General features: G+C 41.4%; 1 protein-coding gene across 1 annotated transcript in view; it reads right to left on the reverse strand.

The window, feature by feature from the left end:
• LOC118418943 (amyloid-beta A4 precursor protein-binding family B member 2-like) overlaps positions 1-26,396 on the reverse strand; it is a gene marked incomplete in the record, with an annotated part of 144,057 nt that overhangs the window by 87,640 nt on the left and 30,021 nt on the right.

Consider the following 26,396-nt stretch of genomic DNA (forward strand, 5'->3'; position numbering starts at 1 on the left):
CGAGAGGCTCTCCACTGACCATGGTAGGATCCCTGGGTAATGCTGGTCAGCCTTCCCTGAAAATTGTCAACGTGACTGAAATAAGATGCCGTAAAAATCAATAAGCAGCCATGGACGGTCGCAGCTAAAGTATCGCTAGGAAATTCCAGGGTGAAATATTAAACTGTCACTGATCAAAAAGGTTACAATTTTTGAGATTGTCAGAAAATCTCAACACTAATGATCAAGCTGAAAAAAATATAGGCTCAGTAGAAACTATAATGAATCATAAAAATGACAGGGAACAGAAAAAGACTAGTTCGCCCCCTGCCCCTGTAGCCGGCAATGGCACAGCCTTAGCCCTCACGTGTGGCTGTATGGAGCTAAGTGTGTGGTCAATCTGCCGGCCGGAGCATGGCCATTTTAGGTAATCTGTGCGGTGGGAGCGACCTCGCACATCCCCCCATACGGGCCGGTGACTCATGCCGGCAGATTGGAGCATGGGATGGAAAATTAAGAGTGACCTTTGGTCTGGCCGTGTCAAGTTAATCTGTTGGTTCAAAAGTGTAAAAAGGATGAGGTTGAAGTGGAAAATCATGATGCAAACAGAGTCCAAAAGTCTCCTCTGTTACACACATACGTATGCGCAAATCTCTTCTAAATGCACTGCAACCAGACAATAAATATGCATGTTTGACAAAAGAGGAAATGTCCACATAAATTATGTTATCTCAAAACAATGTAATAGAGAAATTCTGTAAAAAAACTTTCTTTACGCATGTTTTAAGAAGAGGGAAGAGGCTCTGTAGATTCAGAAAATAAAGTTATGCTCGCGTATGTAAGGTTAATATCCTGCCTATAGGTTCTTATATAGTTGAATCCAAAGAGAGATTGTATGCAACAGCCATTATTATAGAGCACTGTTCACCAAAGTGGACGAAAGAGACTCCGTAGTTGTAACAGGCTAGGACACCAGGCTACATACTGTATGCTGTACTGTACATCTATATATACAGTAGCTATAACAGGCTAGGACACCAGGCTACATACTGTATGCTGTACTGTACATGTATATAATATTATACAGTAGCTATAACAGGCTAGGACACCAGGCTACATACTGTATGCTGTACTGTACATGTTTATAAGCAGTATGCACATTACATTCTGATTACAAGCTGGGGGGACCTGGCTTGTAGGTCAGAGAGTTTGACCTGGGATCAAACGATAACACAGATTCTAGATTAGAAGCCCTAACGTGGGTGGGCGATGTCACCATGGAACATGGGGCGCTCCGACCCCAATCATATACTGTCCCATCATTCCGAGGAGCTGGGGTCACCAGAGGGCACGTCGGGAGGCTACACTGTCACAAAACTCATCCCGACGTGATTGACATTTCTGCAGACTTTTCTGACGGTTGATTGACATGCAGGTTACATGATTGACAGATGGGAACACAGGTCAATGGGACTGGCCTGACCAAAGGGAATAAGTTGTCCAGTGGTTTCCTAATGAGGTATGGAATGCTGTTACTGGTTAGCTGCTATGAGTCATACATGCCGTTACATGTGCTTGCCTCAGGTTGAGCCCCCCTCCCCACCCAACAAAACATTATCCATGGAAAACATGTGAGTCATGCAAAAGAGGAGGGAGGACTTCTAGGAATGCAGTATTCAGGATAATCTAATGAAGAAAACAACTTCAAGCAGAGAAAGACAATCATTTGCTCTTGTACTGTTTTTTGTTCTGGCTTTGTGTTCAAATGTCCATGATAGTGTTGATGGGCATGATGCATCAGTGATCTAAAACGATGACAAAAGATGGCGTTGTCAAATCAAAAAGTTCGCCCACACAAAGAACCATCATGGATGGGCAATCAGAAAACCTCCACAACGCTCATACACCTAAATCATTGTATAGCAACATAAAAAGATAACATTTTGACACGATCCGAGCTGGAAATGGTATGATCTCAAAGGATACAAACTTTGAAACATTCTCTGACGTAGGATAACACAATTGGACAGTTAACTCCCCAACCTGCATCCCACACCTAAGTAGTGCATGACCCAAAACTGCACCCCCGGAATATGGGGACATGAAAGCACAGCATTTACTTAGCCGAGCACAGATGAGTGGTCAGAGCTTCGATAACCACAGGAACATCCATCAAATCTGACCCCGTCTGTCAGGCTGCAGATGGACAACCCCTAATCCATGCTGCATGCCATCAGCACATATCAGGGCCATTACATGACAGGTAGTATGTGTGAAGGAAGATTCTGCCCACAACAAGCAAAAGTCTTTCCTTTGTTCTTTCCTTAAATCTGAACAGTATCAGAAGCAAATTTATGTGCAAATGTACAACCTCTAAAACTCACATCAGGGATAGGTGGGAAATATGTCTTCAGCAGCAGCATGTGTGAAGATTCTATCTACAGCAAGCAAACGTCTTAATTTGGATCTTTTCTTAAATCTTAACAGTAACATTTGAACATGAAAACTAAGTGCCTGGGCAAATGAACAGCCCTTAATCATTGTTGCATGCCATCAGCACACATCGGCTCCAGTACTGGGACAGGGGAAAATACATCATGAAAACTTGGTGCCTTAAGGCACAACCCCATCTTCCCACTCCATACTACTAACACTACTCACATCAGTTCCAGTACAGGGACAGGTTGGAAATATATCTCCAGCCAGAACCAGTAGCATGTGGGAAGAATCTAACAACACTACAGCAAGTAAACATCTTTTTCCTTGGTTCTTTTCTTGAATCTGAACATTAACAGAAGAGTATATGAAAACTTTGTGCCTAGGCAAATAAATGTGCAACCCCATAACACCAAAATGTACTTGACACAACTTTGACTGATGGTAAAAAAACAGCTTTACCACAGACATGTATACAAGTACTTATTCATACTCAAGGATAGCCTGTTATCTTTTTGTAAGATATTCAAGAAACAATAAGCTCTGTTGAGGACTGTTGACATGACTTGTAACCCACTCAATTGTGGTACTCCAACACAACATTACAGATAGCGATCGATGCAGTTTTCATACGAGCATAGCACCGATAATTGGGCCTCCCCTCATCTGCGATGGGCTGTCCTGAGTACCACTACTTTCCCTGGATTGCCAGAAGGGGGTGTTTAGGCAACAACAACTAAATTTGTTGGTTATAGGATTTAAAGACTACAACATTAACACTGAACTGGAAGATCAACATGATAACAAACTGAGGGGAAGTCTGTACTTTGGTATACAAAGGTTCAGGAGAAAAATATTGACAGACCAGGTTTCTAGCTAGCGCATTTTAGCACAATAGTAATATGCCATCACCCTAACATTTACAATTATGAAAACAATATTGACATGACCCTCCAAACAAAATCCTCCAAATCCATAGAATGCCAACTCCCCCCCCCCCTCCTACATTTCCAAAATCTCTTTACTGCAGAAGGGCCAAGACCCCCCTCCAAACAACCTCGCTTGCTATTACCATAACAATAAAATAAAATCTAAAGTTTTCTTCCCAGCCTTCTGTGACAATTGTGCTCTGAATTAACTTTTTAAAACATTTAAGAACCAATGAAACACATTGGTATGGCCCAATAGACTTGATTATTGGCAAGACAAGGAGCAGGAGAAATCCTTGATGTATTATTCAGATGAAGATGACATGTAGAGCTGATCTTCATTATCAGGAAAACAGTCATCAGTACACATTAGCTGGAAAGTGGGACAAATGAACTACTAGTATCTTCAAAATACCAGACTCAAGGTTTGCAGAAAAGTTTTGATATTTCATGAAAATATATGAATGACTTGCATCACTGCAAGATAGAAATATAGACTTGGCAAAACGATTCACAGGAAACACTACAGGAAAATCTCAGCCCTGCAACAGCAATATATAAGATTTGAAAATCAGAGAGAAAATCAGCACTTCTAGCAACAATAAGCACAGCGTCAGTACCAAGGACAGGTACAAAGCTATCAGCGACTCTTTAACACACAGTTACTATACTAGTATGGAGACTTTATCATAAACAGAAAAATCAGTAAGACCTCATTGGCAACAGTTAGCACAACTTCAGCACTAAGGACAGGTACAAAGCTATCACCGACTTTTTAACACACAGCTTACTATACTAGTATGTAGACTTTATCATAAGCAGAGAAAAAATCAGGAAGACCTCATTGGCAACAGTTAGCACAGCTTCAACATCAAGGACAGGTACAAATAAAGCATTCTAGACATAGATTTTTAAAAACAGTAATGCATAAGCCAAGGTATAATGACATAAACATCAAAGTTGAATCATGAAAGATTGATGTCCCTTGTGTTACACCATACAGAAGTTAGCAGGGATGTTTACAACTGGGAAGCCTGCCACTGTGGTGTACAGACGTTAGCAGGGATGTTTACAACAGGGAAGCCTGCCACTGTGGTGTACAGAAGTTAGCAGGGATGTTTACAACTGGGGAGCCTGCCACTGTGGTGTACAGACGTTAGCAGGGATGTTTACAACTGGGAAGCCTGCCACTGTGGTGTTACACCGTACAGAAGTTAGCAGGGATGTTTACAACTGGGAGGCCTGCCACTGTGGTGTACAGACGTTAGCAGGGATGTTTACAACTGGGAAGCCTGCCACTGTGGTGTACAGACGTTAGCAGGGATGTTTACAACTGGGAAGCCTGCCACTGTGGTGTACAGAAGTTAGCAGGGATGTTTACAACTGGGGAGCCTGCCACTGTGGTGTACAGAAGTTAGCAGGGATGTTTACAACTGGGAAGCCTGCAACTGTGGTGTACAGAAGTTAGCAGGGATGTTTACAACTGGGGAGCCTGCCACTGTGGTGTACAGAAGTTAGCAGGGATGTTTACAACTGGGAAGCCTGCCACTGTGGTGTACATAAGTTAGCAGGGATGTTTACAACTGGGAAGCTGTGCAACTGTGGTGTACAGACGTTAGCAGGGATGTTTACAACTGGGAAGCCTGCAACTATGGTGTACAGAAGTTAGCAGGGATGTTTACAACTGGGGAGGCCTGCCACTGTGGTGTACAGACGTTAGCAGGGATGTTGACAACTGGGAAGCCTGCAACTGTGGTGTACAGAAGTTAGCAGGGATGTTGACAACTGGGAAGCCTGCCACTATGGTGTACAGAAGTTAGCAGGGATGTTGACAACTGGGGAGCTTGCCACTGTGGTGTACAGACGTTAGCAGGGATGTTGACAAGTGGGAAGCCGGCCACTGTGGTGTTACGCAGTACAGACGTTAGCAGGGATGTTTACAACTGGGAAGCCTGCCACTATGGTGTACAGACGTTAGCAGGGATGTTTACAACTGGGAAGCCTGCCACTGTGGTGTACAGAAGTTAGCAGGGATGTTTACAACTGGGAAGCCTGCCACTGTGGTGTACAGAAGTTAGCAGGGATGTTTACAACTGGGAAGCCTGCCACTGTGGTGTACAGACGTTAGCAGGGATGTTTACAACTGGGAAGCCTGCCACTGTGGTGTACAGACGTTAGCAGGGATGTTTACAACAGGGAAGCCTGCCACTGTGGTGTACAGAAGTTAGCAGGGATGTTTACAACTGGGAAGCCTGCCACTATGGTGTACAGAAGTTAGCAGGGATGTTTACAACTGGGGAGCCTGCCACTGTGGTGTACAGACGTTAGCAGGGATGTTTACAACTGGGAAGCCTGCCACTGTGGTGTTACACAGTACAGACGTTAGCAGGGATGTTTACAACTGGGAAGCCTGCCACTATGGTGTACAGACGTTAGCAGGGATGTTTACAACTGGGAAGCCTGCCACTGTGGTGTACAGAAGTTAGCAGGGATGTTTACAACTGGGAAGCCTGCCACTGTGGTGTACAGAAGTTAGCAGGGATGTTTACAACTGGGAAGCCTGCCACTGTGGTGTACAGACGTTAGCAGGGATGTTTACAACTGGGAAGCCTGCCACTGTGGTGTACAGACGTTAGCAGGGATGTTTACAACTGGGAAGCCTGCCACTGTGGTGTACAGACGTTAGCAGGGATGTTTACAACAGGGAAGCCTGCCACTGTGGTGTACAGAAGTTAGCAGGGATGTTTACAACTGGGAAGCCTGCCACTGTGGTGTACAGACGTTAGCAGGGATGTTTACAACTGGGAGGCCTGCCACTGTGGTGTACAGACGTTAGCAGGGATGTTTACAACAGGGGAGCCTGCCACTGTGGTGTACAGACGTTAGCAGGGATGTTTACAACAGGGGAGCCTGCCACTGTGGTGTACAGAAGTTAGCAGGGATGTTTACAACAGGGGAGCCTGCCACTGTGGTGTACAGACGTTAGCAGGGATGTTTACAACTGGGAAGCCTGCCACTGTGGTGTACAGAAGTTAGCAGGGATGTTTACAACTGGGAAGCCTGCAACTGTGGTGTACATAAGTTAGCAGGGATGTTTACAACTGGGAAGCCTGCCACTGTGGTGACCCCAATTTCAGGCCTTGCTGGTTCCTTGATGCATGGCTGACTCCATATTACTAAAAACAACACTGTTAAGGAGCTTCCACTGCCCTGGAGAAATACATGCTAAGCAGGTAGTTAGATTACAAAACCAAATTTTGTTCTAGGGCCCTAAAGGTGAATCATATAATATATCTAAATATTAGATAAAAACCAAATCTACAAATAGTTATCAATACAGGATTGTTAAGCATCCAAAACTACCTTCCTTACCTAACCTAAAACTGTGGTAGAGTGGAGCTCATTGTCGACCGATGAAAAGAGCTTTGCAACCATTGTTTTATTCATTTAGTTTTACCACATTTGCGGAAGGATTGATGTAACCAGTGACTATCATCTTTTTTCAAGATGTCAACTTATTAATCAGACTGTAAGCTTTGTTTGATCCACTGACAACTATTGATGCTGAGATTAAGGAACAAGTCACATTCCTGATATGACTGTGGTACGGTCCTGATATTATGACAAGTTTGACAAGTTTTATTGAAAATACACAGGCTTGCAGGATGTCCAGTTGGAAACACCCTGAATTGCAGCTCCACTGTAATTACAATAAACAATACCAGGGCACCAATTCTTATATAAAAAGTCACATATGCCATTAAAAACACTCAGCCATCTTGTATTTTGGAAAAGGCTATCTAAAGACCTATGTTGGTGGTTGGTTTTGTCGTAGTCTACTAAAGCACTTCATAAAATCAAACTCTTACAACAACATAAAATAAATGTGACAGACCTTATCAGTATGTACAGGTATAAGGAGCATTACGACCCATGATACCCTAATGACCATTCTTTATTAGCGGAAATGCGCTAATCAATGATCAAACTTCGATCAATGAATCCTATTATTCTCAAAACGAAGCCTAAAAACACAAGCAAACAATGATTTTTTCATACCTTTCTCAACATTTACGGATGTATCAGCTGTGAAGACCTGGTAACACTGACCTGCTCCAGTTTTGATCATGCATCTGATTATAAAAAACTGTCCGGCAAATTGAGACCATCCATCAGAAGTGCATTTAAGCTGACAGGTAAAATTAACTGCTCGCTCCGAAACATACATCATCAGAGGCCAAGCCCGAACCCGATAATGAGAAAACCCTGAATAAATCCCACAGGGCTAGACAGCAACTTTTCACTGTCCATAGATCTGAAAATCATAAAGGTCAAACTTAGAATTTAAAGTTCTTATGGCTTTATAGAAAATCTCTCTCTTCATATATTATATACCATATGCTATAAAAAAGTTCTTCTAATTTGGCTATAGAATCTTTGGTAAAATTGCATGCGAAATAAAGGAACTGATTAGCACATATTTACCATTGGTGGTAAACAGAAATCATGAAAACAAAGTTTTGACAAATGAAAATTCTACTAGAGGATGCTGAAAGAAATTATGCAACATTACTAGAAATAAACTGCTACATGAACAGTAGGAATTTAAGAAAAAAAATTACCCAACCCAATTCCATGACTGTTCTTCGATGATGCCAAGTCTAAAAGTAAACAAGAGCTTCTGAAAAAAGCTAGTCTTTCGCTTACTTATATTGTGTAGGTAAAAATGTTTGGCATAGTTTGGTCAAGCGTGGGTGCCAAGTCTGCAACGTTGGCAGCTCTGGCACAGTTTGGTCAAGTGCTAGGTTATATAACTGTTTAGTAAGGTAGTGGTTCTCACAGAGTATATTTTACTTGAACTGTATAATAACACAACTGCATGAATGATGTTAACTTTATTCGGATTGTTTCGCTGTTAAGAACGGCTCTGTTACAGTACAACAGGGTTTTATGAAAGTGCACTGTAGTAATCAAATTTATCAGTAGATGTGTCCTGAATTTCTGCAAGAACAAACAAAGTATTGTCACCATAAACAACATAAAATATTAACATGGCATATACAGTAATGGAAATATTTTTTTTTAATGGCAAGATCATGTGAAAGGTAGATATTTTAAACTAAAACAGGTCCGTGGTATGTTTACTGGAACGTTTCGTTTCTTTTAGTAACGCAATTATGCTTTTACTTGACGGAGTCGTGACGTCACGCGTCAGACGTCGAGCTCGGTCAGAATCTTCCCTTTCGAAATTATAAATTAAATGTGGGTAATTCTATTTTCAACGCATCCGAGGGCTACTATTTTGCTGAAAGAAGTTTGTTACACGAAAATAGCCTGAAATTTCTTAGAGTAAGAAATTTCCGAATACGCCCCCCTCCCACACCATGTCAGATGCGGCGCACGCATCTTACACAATTCTAGATTTTGTAGCGGTGATTTTCCATAAAACAAAGTAAATCACATGTCAAACTGTTCTCTACAATGTCTGTTTTATTATAACCAAACAGCGAACATGTTAGTTTATAAATTGTATACAATCTTACGAAGAAATCCTCACCGTTCACATCCGTCTCTGCAAATTCCTGCTTATAAGCCATGCAGAAACCAAGCAGCACATTCATGGTAGGCCGATACGTATGTCATAACGTTACATACCGTCGAATCTGCAGGGTAGAATATCTCGCTAGCACGATATGGCATGGACCGCAAACCAAGCAGCACATTCATGGTAGGCCGATACGTATGTCATAACGTTACATACCGTCGAATCTGCAGGGTAGAATATCTCGCTAGCACGGTATGGCATGGTCGACCCGGACGGACGGACGGACAGACAGACGGACAAAAATCTAATATCGGTCTGATTGCCTTTCGCCGCGGAAGCGCGGCGAAAGACAAAAAAAACAATATCAGAAATATACCTGCTCAACACATCAGAAATGTACCGTTCAACACATCAGAAATGTACCTGCTCAACACATCAGAAATGTACCTGCTCAACACATCAGAAATGTACCTGCTCAACACATCAGAAATGTACCTGCTCAACACATCAGAAATGCACCTGCTTAACACATCAGAAATGTACCTGCTCAACACATCAGAAATGTCCCTGCTCAACACATCAGAAATGTACCTGCTCAACACATCAGAAATGTACCTGCTCAACACATCAGAAATGCACCTGCTCAACACTTCAGAAATGTACCTGCTCAACACTTCAGAAATGTACCTGCTCAACACTTCAGAAATGTACCTGCTCAACACTTCAGAAATGTACCTGCTCAACACATCAGAAATGTACCTGCTCAACACATCAGAAATATACCTGCGGTCCTATCCTGACACCGGCACCAGAGAAAAGAGCATTCCCAGCTCAAAGTGGCAATAAAAATGACAGCTCCCCTCGGCTGGCGCCTCTCTGAGGGCGCATAAACTGTTCACTCCTGCAGGCGACAGATATCCCTGCACAACAGTTGTCCTCCGGATACGCCAACGTGTCAAACTGATCCCACTATCGGGCCACCCACCGGGGCTGACGACAGGCTAACTCAATTATCACCCCCCCCCCCTCTACAGGGTACTACACGTACAGAATGTCCGTTGGCATGGCGATGTTCTGTTCCCATGACGAGACCGTGACCACCGGGACTCGTCAAACATACTAGACATCAACAACACCCGTCAGTCGTTGAGCGCTCTCGTGACGATTGTCGTCGTGACGTCAGAGCCTACTAAACATCAGGCTGGGCTAAAAACAATGAGTTCGCTTAAAATTTCAGCTCTGCTTTTGATGCACCTAGACATTTGTATGAGGTTAAATTCGTATTCAAAGCCTACTAAATGGTATCATGATAGTATACAGTATATTCTTGACATCTGAGTGTCTGTAAAAAATAATGAAACCGTCGCTGTATTACAAGTTTAAATTTTGAAGTTTTTAGATTCACCCTGTAGAAACAGTTAGGTTGTAGTTAGGTGTTGCTGATATTTTAGTAAATTGCGCTATGTTGCACCCAGAGTTTCCTCTGTGCATCTACATTTCAAGGTAAGGCTGAAGTCACATTTCCAAACCGGGGCCCGGCCGGGATGTTTTAAGAAAGGAAAAATCAAATTGTATATCTATTGAAATATACAAATTTTGCCCTTGAATCTTATTTTGACATTTTGTGTATTCTAACGTCTCTTAAAAAATTATTTTGGCTCACAAAAGCTGCCCGGCCGGGCCCCTTTGTTGAAATGTGACCTAAGCCTAAGGGACACCAGTCCATCTATTCCCCAAAACATCAATTTCGAGCCCTGCCTCCGCGCCTACCAAACGCCGCGTGACGTCCCTTATACACATACGGGACGCTTCCAAATCAAAACAGCGCAGTAAATTATGCCCCCCGCACGCTAATGAGGAATAAAAGTGACGTTTCCCTTCACCGATGACATCCATCTCGCACCAGGCGCACAAACACGGCAGCTACATCACCGCGTACACCACTGTCATTTCCTGAAAATTTATAGCCAAGCTTTTACAATGTAAATTTTCCTGCCAGGCCATTTTCACGTGTGTATTTAACTTATGAGACAACCTTTCCCAAGGGACGTTTTCAATGCAGGCCGTCTTTTTCAGTCTCACTTTTGCCTGTGAATGATCTGTTGTTCCCAGCTAAGCAGACCATAAATTGAGGGGCACTTTGGCGGCATCTTTTCCACAACATTTGGGTCTAACTCCATTTCGTCACAACTCAAAGTAAGAACTCTAAACCCTCCTGTTGTAACATATGACTCCAACACTTCATCAAAACGATGACATAAAAATGATTTGAGAGTACGGCTTTACTTATAAATAACAGCTACATACCACAGGTCCTTATCAGAGGGTAAAGACTGGAATGGAAGTGAAAGAGAGAAATTTCCCTGTTGTTACAGTTTAGTCTGAGAATTCATCAAACTGATAGAAGCAAGCCTGAGACTACTTCAAGAGCAGGGTTTTCTACAATGTATAAATAACAATCCTCTATAACATATGCTTATCTGCATCTCATGATATCAGCAATGTTACAAAACATCTGGACCAGAGGATACAGAATTTGTTTGTTTGTTTGTTCGTTCATTCGAGCCAGGGTGGCCCATCTCAGTGTCATACAACTAGCATTGCTTTTCTGGGGGCCCTGAAATCACATAATAAAAATACTAAGTCTTTCTATTATGAATGCCGTCCGTCCAAGCACCGTGCTGTGAATGAAAGTTACATTGCATAATGGAAGAACTTTGGCTGTGAGCCATTGAAAAGCCTGGCACACGCACACATGTGACGCACTTCAAAATCAACTGCCAACCAGCCTATATTGCGATTTTACAAAATTGCATAATGACTGGTATAAAGTGTCAGTAACATACTTTTGAGATTATGGTGAGTAAACCTTGCAGTAAGCCTTTTTAAACCCTGACGTGTGGCACACTTCAAAATCAGCTGTCAAACTTTTGCCTTTGTTACAATTGTATAAAATCACATAATGACTGGTATTTTTCAAAAGATGGATACAGTAGCTACGTAGTGTCGTCATCATACTTTTGAGACTACGATGAAAGAAAGTGGCAGTAAGCCTTTTTGAACCCTGACTCATCATTGTGAAGCACGATTCAGTTAAGACCTCACAAAATCACCCAGCGGCAGATATTTTTCCATAAAATGAAGACTGTCCTTGCACGAGCATTTAAATATCACAAAAGAAAATCTTGGCAGTTAGCCATTTCAACCGTGGCACAATACTGTGTGACGCACTTCAAAATTAGCTACTAAAAGTACGCTTATATTAGGATTGTACAAAGTAACATAATAACCGGTAATTCTTAAAAGATGAATACAGTGTCAGTGACATGCTTTTGAGATTATGACGAAAGATGTGCCTTTAGAAGCCAGACATTATCATTGTGACGCACTTCTTTAAAGTCAGTCATTAAATCTACACTTGAGTTAAGCTTACACAATACCAACTATATAACTAGAGTTCAACGAACCCATCTCTTCGCCAAATAATCATGCCTTTATTTAAGACTTTAAGGTCTTATTCATGTATTACTAAATAGCAAATGACTGCATGAACTGTGTTCCTCACATGCAAACACACAAACATTACCAAAACCAGACTGTGACCTGACAGATGACCTGGTAGCATCCCTGGTCAATCAGAATTTCATGCTTGTCAATTTAGACTTTGTCCCCAGTGTAAGGGCGTCCTCCAGCAAACCATCTGTATAACAGCTGTGTCCATAGATATAGGTCAAAATGAGATATATAGAGCACAGTTTATTTCTGTTAATAGGTTTTGCTGCAGTACCTTAGGAAGCCGCTAGGGGGCCCACAATCATAATTTATCTTCGTTTTCCTGACCCCTACCCACCTACCAAATATCATCAGGATTTTTTCAAGGCTTCTCGAGTTATGCATTCCACAAACAAAAGGACGCACACACTCGGCCCACTACCGTCCTAACGGAAAATGCTACGTCAACTATTTTCGAACACAACCTTCTTTTCCGCAGCCGCTACTTGAATACTAAATATCATGAAAATCCATACACAGCTTCTTGAGTTATATGCTGTTGGCATGGATTTATGAACTTTCCTCATTAATTATGCAAATAAGCTACTGATTTGCATAATTAGTATTACATTGTATAAGTCATCACTCATTCTATCTACATACCGAAAATCCTGATGATCTGTTTACACGTTCTCAAGTTATCCTCGTCCAAAGTTTGAACGGAAATCGGTGCCTGCAGTTCCCAAAAAGCCGCTAGGGGGTCCAAACTCACAGCACTTACTCTCTGTTTCAAGGGCTATCTACTACTCAAAAATCATGACCACAGCATGTCCAGAACACGAAGTGCCAAAATTAAAAGTTTTGCTGCAGTACCTTAGGCAGACACTAGGGTGCCCATTATCGAACTTGACCTTCGTTTTCCTAACCCCAATCCACCTAACAAATATAATCAGGATCCATTCAAGGGTTCTCGAGTTATCTTGCTTACAGACAAACGCACTTACATACAAATCCCGCTACAGCACCATAGGTAAGAGCCAGGTAAACCATTTTCGCACTTGACCTTCCTCTCCAAAACCGCTACACACCTACCAAGTTTCGTGAAAATCGCCCAGCTAGATTTTGACTTATGCTGCCAAAAACAAACCGCAAAAAACATACCAAGCTCGCTGCAGTACCGTAGGAAAACGCCAGGTAAACCGTTTTCAAACTTGGCATTCCTTTCGACAACTGCTACACACCTACCAAAAATCACAAAGTTCCATCCACAATTTCTCGAGTTATATGCTGTTGACCTACATACAGACCCAAGTCAAGCAATCTCATACTCTTCTTGGCGAAGAGAATGACTGGTATTTTTTGGTACTAAACCTTGTCCAGAATGTTGATATCACAACAGAGTAATACTGAACAGAAAGCCATTTCAACCCTGACTACTATTTTATCACTGCTATTTTTTTTTCAAAAGAATAAAGTGTTAGTAACATGCTTTTGGGACTACAATGGCAGATATATAACTGTCGGTAAACCATTTAGAATTCCTAACATAATGATTGTGACGCATTTCCAACTGCCAACCATACACTTGTACTAAGATTATACTAAATCACATAAAAAAACTACAATTTTTTAACAGATGAACATAGTCCCAGCATCATACTTATGAAACCACAGTGAAAGAAAATGGCAGGAAGTAATTTCGAATGTGCCCCTATCTTGTGACGCACGTACTCCCAACCCTACGTGTGTTTTAAGAAGCCGCCAGCTTTGCTCCTTTCCCCGGCTCATATCCGGGTGTTGATGGTTCCACTTTGCTTGATGGGAATCAGAAAAGAACCAACAGAACAGGATTTATCACCCTGCTGACGATTGGTTGGAGCGCTGGAGAATTCTTGTTTGCTGCGACAGCTTCTACTTGTCTTTGAACTGGAAATCCTGGTTGCACAAATTATGCACTTTTTGACCCAATATTGGAGTTGTACACCTTATATTTGACAGTGCATGCACTCAGATATTTATGTAGGATTACGTACATATGCACCTTTTGAAAAAAAATCCATTTTAGGTCCTTCTTTTCTACTTGCCAAATTTATATTGGCGAGAAGTAAAAAAATATGGACAGTAAGCTTTTACAATGTACATCGTACATCCAGTATCCAATGAGGGGGTAGGAGGGGCGCTGGCAATGTCACAGACAAGATTTGTAAGTACGGGAGCGGTCTGACTCTACATCATTCTTAGAAAAAGTCGAAACTGGTCGACTGTACTCCTGGCATGTTCCCAACAGGACCAATGACGCCTCCAAATAACCAAGTAGTCTAATATCAGATGAGAACACGCTCCCCTCATTCTTAAAAAATACCCAAACCGGCTGACTGCCTTGTCTCAGTCTTGGCATGTTCCCAACAGCACCAATGATGCCTCACCAATAACCCAATAGTCCGATATCAGAGGAGACCCGGGCATGTTCCGACAGGTTCCCTCCCCCTCCCCTGTAATTTCATGGTCCAGGCAGTCCAGAGTTGCTGGAGGAGCCAGGGGGAGGGGCGCTGGGAGATGCAGGAGTGTTCAAACTTTCCTCACATCTCAGTGGTCGAAATACTTTTTTTCAGTGTTCTGCACTATTGCAGAATGTCAAAATTTTGTTCTGCAATTTGGAAATAGTTTCTGCAAATACAAAACCCCCCAGACATCTTTCTTAACCTAATAGTAATAATGCCTTGTTTTTAAATCATCGCTAGTTTTTCAATGCATATCATTACTCATGGGAAACGGAGATTTTGTAATTTTCTGTTCACTGGTGTCAGATTTCTCAGTTTCTTCTGACTCAGAAGATGACTGAAGATGTGATGAAAGTTTGAACATTCCAAAGTCTCCCAGGAGAACCACTGAGAGGAGTCCGAGTTAGGGAAGCTGGGAGACTTCTATATGAATGACTATTGTTCAAACTTTAATGGTTGAAACTTTAATGGTTGAAACTTTAATGGTTAAAACTTTCATGGTTGAAACTTTCATGGTTGAAACTTTCATGGCTGAAACTTTCATGGTTGAAACTTTAATGGTTAAAACTTTAATGGTTAAAACTTTCATGGTTGAAATTTTCATGGTTGAAACTTTCATGGTTAAAACTTTAATGGTTAAAACTTTCATGGTTGAAACTTTCATGGTTGAAACTTTCATGGTTGAAACTTTCATGGTGTCTTCATTCATCATCTAACCCACCAGAAACATGGCTTTTTAAATTTTCTGGTAGCCAGTCTTAATACTGACTGTTCTGTGACCAAGCAACACAGGTTTCAAGTTTGGTATGCATCTTTAACAGGGCAAATATAACAGCGCAAATAAAGATGATTTGAGTCTGAATGGAAAACCTGTACATTGATACATAGTTTAGGGGCTGAAAGTGGTTAGATTAAAGTTTTCAAGCACTCTGGTTTCATTTTTATGGCTACAGCTGTTACAATAAAACTTTTAATGTTGGCATAAAACTCATTATCATATCTACTAATTCAACCTGCTGAATCTTCTCATGTGTACAGGTTTTGAATGAGGTTTTTGTAGGTTTCCACTTCATTTGATAAGACAATTTCCGGTTGTAACATCTGACTCATCAAAATCACCAGGAGGCAGTATAACTACCCGAGCGTGGATTCCGTGTGACACCAGGAGGCAGTATAACTACCCGAGCGTGGATTCTGTGTGACACCAGGAGGCAGTATAACTACCGGAGCGTGGGTTCCATGTGCAAAAGGAAACCATTAAGTTATTTTTGTAGCTGATCAAATCAGCTGAAACGGCTACGTCAATGGTTGTCTAATGGCCCAGAAAAACAAATGTTACTGTCAGAGCTAATATTATAACTGTCAAAAGCAACACTTCTGTAGCATATGGTTTGAAAACACCAAGGCATTGAACGCATACATCTGACTTGCCTTAATTAATTAAGGAGGAATTTTAGCTTTTATTTCTTCTTTACTTTCTTGTAAGCAATGTGCCGTAAGACACTTTGTCCTGTACTATGTAGAAGTACTGTAATTAAGTTTCTTTAAACATCCTTACCAGGATAAGACCACACGCAGTTGATTTGTTGTTCTTAACATACAAAAATCCTTGAACAGGAGGACACCCATCACAATGGTCTGTCTCTGCATGAGGGGAAGACTGTAACTTGGTAATGCTAGTTCACCTTTATCCGTGGGGTAACCTATATCCGTTGGTTTTCAAAACAGCACATTTAGGGATATAAAGTCGATGGACGGTTGTTTCGAAGTGCAATATTTTTAAAATATAGCAGTTTGAACTCACAGTTTGTTGGCATGTTAGCCCTAAATACCCAGCTTATGAAAATAACGGATATAGGTTACCCCACGGATAAAGGCAAACTAGTGTTACACATTCAGAAATAATTTCATCTGGTTGGTACAACGAAGAATTAAAGTTTCCTTAAAGCAGCACTGCAGTTGGAAGCTCTGAGGAAGATGTCTAACAGGTATCGGAACGTCAGCAGGTGAGAGACATACCTGGTTAATGTGCAACAGAAAACACCAACATCCTTGGTAACGTTACACACAGTCTGCCTTGCTGTACCTCCTTGTGAATACAATATCATATCTATCTTTTCCTTCCAGACTGTACATGTAGCAGTTTTCAGTTTAAGATGCCTGACAACCAAAGAAATGAATTGGTATGGCCTGAGCTGAGGGTAACATATCACATTGCCAAGGTTTGAGTGTAATAGGGGCTCACAAATATGCAAATACGCCTATAAAAGGTGCCCGACTATGCAAATCAGCCAGCTAAGTGAATTACAGCACCAGCAATTGGTGTAGAAGCTATAAATAAGGAAGTTTATGGAGCATTTCGGTAATCCCATAATACCCCACTCCTTCCTTTATGAGCGGCAGGAATTACCCTGCGGGTGATTTACACATCTAATATGTTACAGGTTGGAAACTGTTGCTCCAAGATGGCTGCCGTGCCCTCTATAAAAGACTGAAGGTCAAATTTATCAAATTCACTTCCCTTTCTGTAATCCTTTTTTTCTGTAGGCTTGTAAACCATGCCCTCTACTAAAAACTGAAGGTTAAATTTACCACACTCTTTCCGTCCTTTTCTTTCTACAGGTTTAAACCATGACTCCAAGATGGCTGCCGTGCCCTCTATAAAAGACTGAAGGTCAAATTTATCAAATTCACTTCCCTTTCTGTAATCCTTTTTTCTATAGGCTTGTAAACCATGGCTGCCATGCCCTCTACTAAAAACCGAAGGTCAAAATTACCAAACTCTTTCTATCTGTTTCTTTCTACAGATTTGTAAACCATGACTCCAAGATGGTTGCCATGACCTCTACCAAAGACTGAATGAAGGTCAAATTTACCGAATCCAATTCACTTTGCTTCCTTTTTTTCTATGGGTTTGTAAACCATTGCTCCAAGATGGCTGTTGTGCCCTCTACTTAAAAGCAAAGGTCAAATTTACCAAACTATTAAACTTCACATTTTTCCATCCTTTAATTTTTTTTTCAATTTAACTCCAGATTGCTAGACCGAAGACTGATTCACAAACACAGTTCTAGAACTAGAAAGGCCGACATTTGCTTAAGAGCAAATACAGCATATTTCAGCCATACCCCTTCCCACACAACATTGGACTGTTCCAAATCACCCCTGCGCAAAAATGGAACATCCTCTTAACAGTATATTATCCCCCAAAGTGGACTGGTATTGTGAATTGATTCCAGGTAAAGACAGAGCTTGCTTCTATTTTTCAGAAAATGACAATAATCACACCTTCCATTCAGAAAATTTTCATCATGACTGAAAATTGTTGAATGACTTCATGTAATGCCATTAACAATTTTCAGTACGATAACTAGGTGTAAGTTTAAAAAAGTATAAGCTCCTTGTGATGTGGTAACATTTATTATTGCAGTGAACTTTTTTTATTCAAGTAGGGCATACAATAATTATCAAGCAGGTGCAGGTACTGTAGGAGCGTTTGTTTTCTTCAAGCTGTAAAACTGTTAAACTGTTTTACTTTGTATGCAATCAGCCATCGAGCCTATTCTTATTTTAGTTTAACAACTCAGTCCTGCCAGACCCGGAAGATACGATTGAACCTTGTTCGAGGATTTATTTTCGTCTGTCTGGTCAGTCTGTTCATACCCTGGCGCTGAGAGTGTTTAATTGGGCTGAAACTCTGGCAGTTTAAAGTTACTTACAATTTAAATGTTCAAAGTTTATGTCAAACAACAACAGCACTAGGAACACATACATTTGCTCTGGAGAAAATACAGCAGTTTTCGCAAGTTCCAGTCCAGTGATAGAAATGTGGCCACTATAGACAGGTGGTCACTATAGAGAAAAATGCTGATCTATTGACTAGGAGCCATACGTTACACATGATTTCAGTACACTGATCATTAATCATATAAACATTGCACAGGTAAGCCAATTGTTTAGATGTACAATTAAGTTCAAATAATTCTGAAGAGAAATATTGATGAGAAAATAATCATTCTCGCCACTGTCTAACTTATAATTACGTATCAAAACTAAACGCAGATTTTCTAACTAACGCACCTTTCGCCGACTTCATCAAAGGACCGCCGGCTATCAATCAAACACGGCTGTTGATTAGACTTAACGTTAGAGTTTCAAACAGTCATGTGCTGTGTGCCAGTTGACAGCGAACTTCATGCTACGTGATGTTTTACATTGCTTGGACCTTCTTTCCTACAGCGGTGCTTCTACAAAATATTTAGACTGTAAGTTGTAACACTGAGTCCCACATGTTTTATAGAATAGAATTTGACGCAGAACAGCGTTTTTTGCTGGGTATTTTTCTTGAAACATGTCCGTGGGAATATCAGCGAGGCGGCGACGTAGGGATATCAGACCGTCAACAAAAGTCGCACGGCGGCTAACGGCGCAGCGAAGATACTAGCGCTATAAATAAGCGCTTCAACTAAGGATGGCAACCCGTACAATATTTTTGTATACTGTTGAGCTAAGTAAAGTTTGTTGTTTATGAGGTTTTAGTTGTCTTTGAAGCTTTGACCCGAAATATTTTAAAGTCAAACTGCTGAAGAGAAGTAAGTGACTGCTACGATTATCGTAGATATGGCCCTAAAAAAACTGATAAAAGAAGCCTTCTCAATAGTCTAAAATGCAAGAGCTTCCGGGGGGCCTTCGCCCACCTGGGTCCCCCCCACAGTGGCCCTGCCCCTGGACCCCGCCAGGGACATTCGGCGGCCCCCGGACCCCTGTCCGACGCTTTGAAAAAATCCTGGCGAGAAGTCTGTACGGCCTGAGTCTTCAAGTTAACGTATTGTGTGGTCCCGCTTATGAATATTAATTAGCCTTCGCTTTCCTCTTCGCTGATTGGCTGAACCATTAATTGAATTAACTCTTCCTGCCGGCTAGACGCAGGTGCAGATGTCGGCTCTGTGGGGTGAACGTCCGAAAGGTCATGGCATGGAGAACGAAAGAAAACCAATTTCCCCTAAAAAAAGTGCTGTAATTAAGCCTTTTACAGTACTTTATGCCAAAAATTTTACTTGGATCATTTTACCAACTATCTTATGCCTATCTATACCAAATGTTACTCATACCAGGGTACAGGGGTGCAAAATATACCGTTATAAGACCGTCAACAACAGTCGCACGGAGCTAACAGCGCAGCGAAAATACCATCGCTAGCGTTTCAACTTCGGATAACAAGTTATAAGTACTGTTGAACTCAGTAACGTTAAAGTTTGTTTTTAGTTGCCTTTGACGGTTTGACCTGAAATAGTGTTACGCTAAACTCCTGAAGAGAAGTTAGGTGACTGCTGCGATTATCATAGATATGCCCCTAAGAACTGATACAATATAAAGCCTTCTGAATAGTCTAAAATGCGAGAGCCTTAGGCGGGCTTCGCTCCCCCTGGCGGGAACACTGCTATATACGGGATCATGAGGCCCCGCTTATGAATATTAATTAGCCTTTGGCCTCCTTTTCGCTGATTGGCTAGGTCTTTGATTCAATTAACTCTCCGGCTGACGCGCACAGGTGTGGCTCTGTGCGGGGTCACGGAAGGTCACGTCAGGAGGCCAAAAGAAAACAAATTTCCCCTCAGAAAAGTGCCAAAATTAATCATTTTAAAGTTGTTTATGTCAAAAATTTTACTTGAATCTTGTTACCAAGTATCTAATGCCTATCTATACCAAATTTCAGGTCATTTAATTGTAATACCAGGGTACAGGAGCCAAAAGTGTCCTTTTTTGGTCAAAAATTGGCCAAAAATCGCAAAAATAAGCATTTTGTTGCACTGTACACCAAAAGTGTTATTGAATTTATATGAAGGGATTATCAAGGCACATCTGTGTCAAATTTGAGCTCATTCGGTTGCAATACCAAGGTACAGGAGCCAAAAGTGTCCTTTTTTGGTCAAAAATTGGTCAAAAAATCGCAAAAATAAGCATTTTGTTGTACTGTACACCAAAAGTGTTATTGAATTGATATGGGGGCATTATCAAGGCACATCTCTGTCAAATTTCAGCTCATTTGGTTGTAATACCAGGGTACAGGGGCCAAAAGTGTCCTTTTTTGGTCAAAAATTGGTCAAAAAATCGCAAAAATAAGCATTTTGTTGTACTGTACACCAAAAGTGTTATCGGATTTATATGGGAGCATTATCAAGGCACATCTCTGTCAAATTTCAGCTCATTTGGTTGTAATACCAGGGTACAGGGGCCAAAATATACAGTTTTGGTCTAAAATTGACCAAAAAATCTCAATAAAATCATTTTAGAGGCAGATATGAAAAAACTGAGAAATAAGCATCAAGGTATTGGCCCATTCTATCCCTGTGCCAAATTTCAGGTCATTCGGTCCAGGAACGGCGGAGATGAATCACTTTGAAGATTTGACAGGAGAAAGAAAGAAAGAAAGAAACATTACGAATACAATATATTTCACCATACTATGTATGGCTGAAATATAACTATTATATTACAGGACTGGTCCATCCCTGGAGCGTACAAGGGTTGCAGTTGACAAGAAAAATTAACCTGTGGTCTCAGAGTGGAACACGATGGAATACCTAAGACGCAAATCCTTTGAAATGTAAGTTGATACATGTACATGGCTTAAGACGTTATTCTATTTCCTACGGTCCAAAATGAAACTCCATTTCGTGTGATGGAATTTGCATCCATTGCCCAGGTATGCTGAGAGCGACTTCACTTGGCTTTGAGACTGAAAAAATGGGTAAAATCAAGTTACAGCCATCCCATTCCCACGCCAATGACTTTATCACAAATGTCAAAACTGAAAAACATGCCCAGAAATCCGATACTCCCCGCGTGATGCACATTTATATTAATAAATCTGCTGCACCAAGGATCACATGTCCCCAGGCTGTGAAAGGACACCTAAATCACGGCCATCAGCGTAAATCAGGACATTTCAGCGGCCGGAAATCTCCCTCATTTGGGGCTGGGGCGAAGGACCGCTGTCAGAACGCACTGCCCGGACCGTAAGTCACCCACTAAGTGTGCCGCGGGTCCGTCCAGTGGTGCCCACAATAGCGCCCATGTGATCCCCCTCCTCGGTAATACATGGCACAGGCAGGGCCTGAATGGCTGCGGACATCGGAGGTGATACGTTTCGGGCGGGACTGTCGGTTCCCGCGCCCTGAAGCCGGAGATAATGCACGGTTATTTATGGCGGGTGGCGGCGCTAATAGGTGTCCAGCGCTGATCCTGCAGGGTGCCCGCGAGAGTGCGATACGGAATAGGGGCTCCTGTGGGGGGTTCAAGCTGGGGTGCAGGGTGGGACATACACATCTAAAGCTACATACATTTTGTATGGGTAACCCCCAAATAGCCCCACAAGGGCCAATGCAGGGGAAGGGGTATTTGAGTCAAAACTACACACCAAATCACAGACAGTCTAGCATTTAAAAGGTTTATAAGAAAGAGACATTGCCCTTCTGTGTGCTATAATGGTTGAAAGTTCATACATGAGCTCTGTCCAGAGTGCTGAAACAGTGACTGCTATCAATGTGAAGACTGTTAAAAAATCTAACACTCTGTAGCCACAGACTGTTACACTTTGACGGGTAAATTTCTGAGTGCCTGAAGTCTCTGCTCTACTCAATAGATACAGAGATTCTAGCCAGAGGTATCATTACAACAAGATTAAGAAATCATTGAGACTTTACAATGCTGCAGAAGGAAAAAATACAAGCTAAACTCTATTAACAACAAAGTTTACTTATGTGTGGAATCTGCAAAGAATAGTATCCCCTGCATACAATTAAACATTACAGATACTTAAACAACTCATCAATACAGAACACGTTTCTACCCAGGAAGGTCATGTATATTCAACCCCCCCTCCTCCCCAACATAACCCCATATTTATACTCTGAAGGTCAGCCCATTAAGACCACAATAATCCCCCCCACCCCCATCCCTGTGACTTATGGCAGTCTCAGAGTGTCCCTTGATGCACAATGATGTTTTTGCCTTGCCACTGGTAACAGTCAGTGGATTACCAGGACAGGTTGGCAGGTGTTCTTTTTTTCAACAACAATTGAAGAAAATTCATCATGTAGTACCTCACTACGAAAAGACATTATACGAAGAGGCTCACGACAAAGTGAGGGCAGTTAACACCCAAAATCTGAAGTTTTTCTCTAAAATGCTTTTAAAGGAATAGTTCAAGGCCAACATTATGATAATAACAGTTTCAGTGAAGAAACCAGAATTCATTACCCTTTTCCTGCCTACTCCAAGCTAATTGCAACCGAACGGTTCGGGCCCCCAGGAGGGTTTTAATGTCACCGCTATTATCAGGATCCTCATACCAAATTGGTTCCACTTTCCTGTTTTGTTTCCAATCATTTTCGCATGGTCATGATCCCAGTAATTTGTGTGAAACCCCCCCAGTTAATAAACTCGATGAGTATATAATAATTTGGATATCTAATGCCATGTGATAGTCAGATTTTCAGCAAGATTCAAAATGGTCCTTCCACAGATGTGTTATCCTACATTTTGTGAACGTAAACTCACTGTTAGCACTTTTCAACATGTCTTCCACCGTATCAGATTGAAAATGAGTTTGTAATAAGTACAGAGCCTTCATTAGCATTTATCCACCAGGAAAAATTATTCTGCTATTTTGAAAAACAGTGTGGTTGAGAGATGCATCACCAGAGGTATGCATAGTTTAGATATGCAGGCATGTATTATACTGGGAGATGCTGAGTTGGACATCTTTTTAGACCCATTCTTTGGGAATGGCGACTACATATGACATGCCAGAATCATGTTAGTGGATATTGGACTTTCAAGCTAATCTCACTACAAAACATAGGGAATGGCAGAGAACTATGTCACTGCCATTCACGTAAAGGCTCGAAAAGTTCACCCGAGGAAACTTTCTTTCTGCATGGGGGTTCTTTTCATTTTGATGGATAGCATGAAGAATAAAATGTAAGTGGGATTTGAAACAAGTGATATCTGCTGTTATTGTCTGAAATCAGAGTCATGTATATCAATACAGTCTGTGACATATGGTGTCAGTTGACCTACATCGTAAATGTCTTTTATCCAATTCTATGACAATTTTTCAATCAAAACTGCCAAAGAAGACCACTCAAGGGACCAATGACATCTGGTTTATGTGGACAGGTGGTCACTATAGACATCTCATGTTTTGATCACAGTAATTTTCATACATTATTTACATACATTTTTCTAAATTCTTTTTTAAGTATGCAATTGTATATGTTACTGTTTTACTTACTAATTAGCATTTGGCATGATCCTATTTTAAAATGATAAAAGTTAACCTAATTTAATTTAACGTTAACTAATTACAGCCCATTGTCACACTTATATCACTTCATTTTAACACATACTATTGCAATCAGCCCTTGGGCATGAACTCACTTCACTATGAGAGGAAGAAGTTATAAATGAACATGAAGAATTCAGCTGAACAGCCATAATACAGGAGGGTAGCAGATTTATTGTTAGAATGACTCTGTAGAATGTAAGCCCACCCCAAACCAATCATTTTGCCGCGCTGAAAATGGCGAATAGAGCGCGCTGGATAATCCTGTTCCTTGGTGATGGCGGAAGGGGATTCGGAGCACGACCATCACCTCGACTGAACAATCACCTGAGCCAAGCTGCAGGAACTTCTACCTTAAGCTACTACAATTTAATATCTACTGATGGTTCCCAGACAATTTCAGGTAAAGGTGTAGCAAGTGCACATCATAAAGCAGATGGCAGGGAGCAAAACTTCAGTATGGCTGTATTCTCTCTGTAAAAAGGAATGCTCTCTCTCTCTTCCCCCTTCTCTCTGCCTCCCCCTTTCTCTCTCCCTCTCTCTCTCTCTCTCTCTTTCACTCTCTCTCTCTCTCTCTCTCTCTAACTCCCCCCTCTCTTCATTGTTTAAGTCAGCACTTGGCCACCACAGCCCGTCACCTTTTTCTGTCCATTGTCCAGTATTTTTCAGTCCATAACATTTTCAAGAGATCCAGGAACCAAGAAATTAAATTGCAAGAGCAACCGAACAATGAATCAACAAGTACAGGACAGGAAATACTTTCTTAGCTAGATGCCTTTTAGTCAGAAATATACCAACAATTCAAGAAAACTTCCTCCAGTACTGAACCTGTGTTGTTGCCTTTGTCCACAAGTCTCGAGAAACCCATAGTAGGCTACAATGGATAATGTTTAGTTCATGACAATAATTGTACTTATGCAGTTAAGAAGAACAATGAAATGCAAACCTTTGCCAACTCCTAGTGATGCACTAGTACTGGGGTTTGGTACTTATGTACACAAAGCTTTTTTAAGATTCTTAAAACCAAGTTTTAACCATCAAAATTACAAAGTCGAGCATACTTTACGCAGAGTGCCAAAGTTTGTCCATAAGTGCCTTGTGGGAGAATTGTTGCGGAAGAATTGTTGCGGAAGAATTGTTGCGGAAGAATTGTTGCGGAAGAATCGTTGCGGGTTACTGCAGAAGGAGGTTATGAAATCAGCACCGATCAATGATACATGCAGCGAAGTCAGCGGGGGTTATCAATCTTGTTGTTCCTTCATAATAAAGGGCTTTGTGGCCTGTTCTCGGGATAACTCAGCCGAATGGCCGCAAGTGTGATCAGAATAATGCAGAAACACCCAGCAGGGGGCTTCCGGAAAAGTCATGTGGATCCTTCTTTCCTAATAACAACAGCAGCAAAGACTTTATTGGCGGGAGTACTGTTCTCTTACATGTGATAGATATAATGCAAAAACACCCAGCAGGGGGCTTCTGGAAAGTCCTTTGGATCATTCCTTTATAAAAATTACAGCAACAAGACACTGTTATGCTAACTTTATCAGATGGAGAATTGTTCTCAGTATAAATAAGCTGAAAATCCTGGTGAATGATCAGGATAATGCAGGAATATCCAGTGGGGAGCTTCGGGAAAGTACTGTGGCTCATTCCTTCATACCAACAACATGAACAAACACTGTTATGCTGTTAAACTGCAGGAGAGCAGTCCTCAATACATTAGAATATAATTCAACCACTAGTGATGCTAAAGAAGAGTGATGGATGTCACTCAAAACGTCCGGAAGTAAATCTCCATTCTTCACCCAGTCGTAAAGATTGAATTGTGTTTACCTGGATGTATAACCTCCATAAACGTGTTTTTAATGTGAATCAGCTGAAAGTTGTGACGTATAAAATAAGGATAATGCAGCAGTAATAGGCTTTAGTTTAGTCCTGTGGATTATTCTTTATCTCTAGCACACCAACAACAACAGCAACATGGCCTGCAATGTGGAGTTTATAGGCTGAAGCACTGGTTTCATTACAGTACAGCAGAACGGCCTGAAGCCTGAGGTATGAGTGAGATACTGAAGCAATACCTGGCTGGGAGCTTTAGACAAAGATCATATCATATCATGTATACATGATAGGGAATACAGCAGAAATAGCCAGCAGGGGGATAGAGA

The sequence above is a fragment of the Branchiostoma floridae genome, chromosome 7 (assembly GCF_000003815.2).
Source record: "Branchiostoma floridae strain S238N-H82 chromosome 7, Bfl_VNyyK, whole genome shotgun sequence".
NCBI lineage: Eukaryota > Metazoa > Chordata > Leptocardii > Amphioxiformes > Branchiostomatidae > Branchiostoma > Branchiostoma floridae.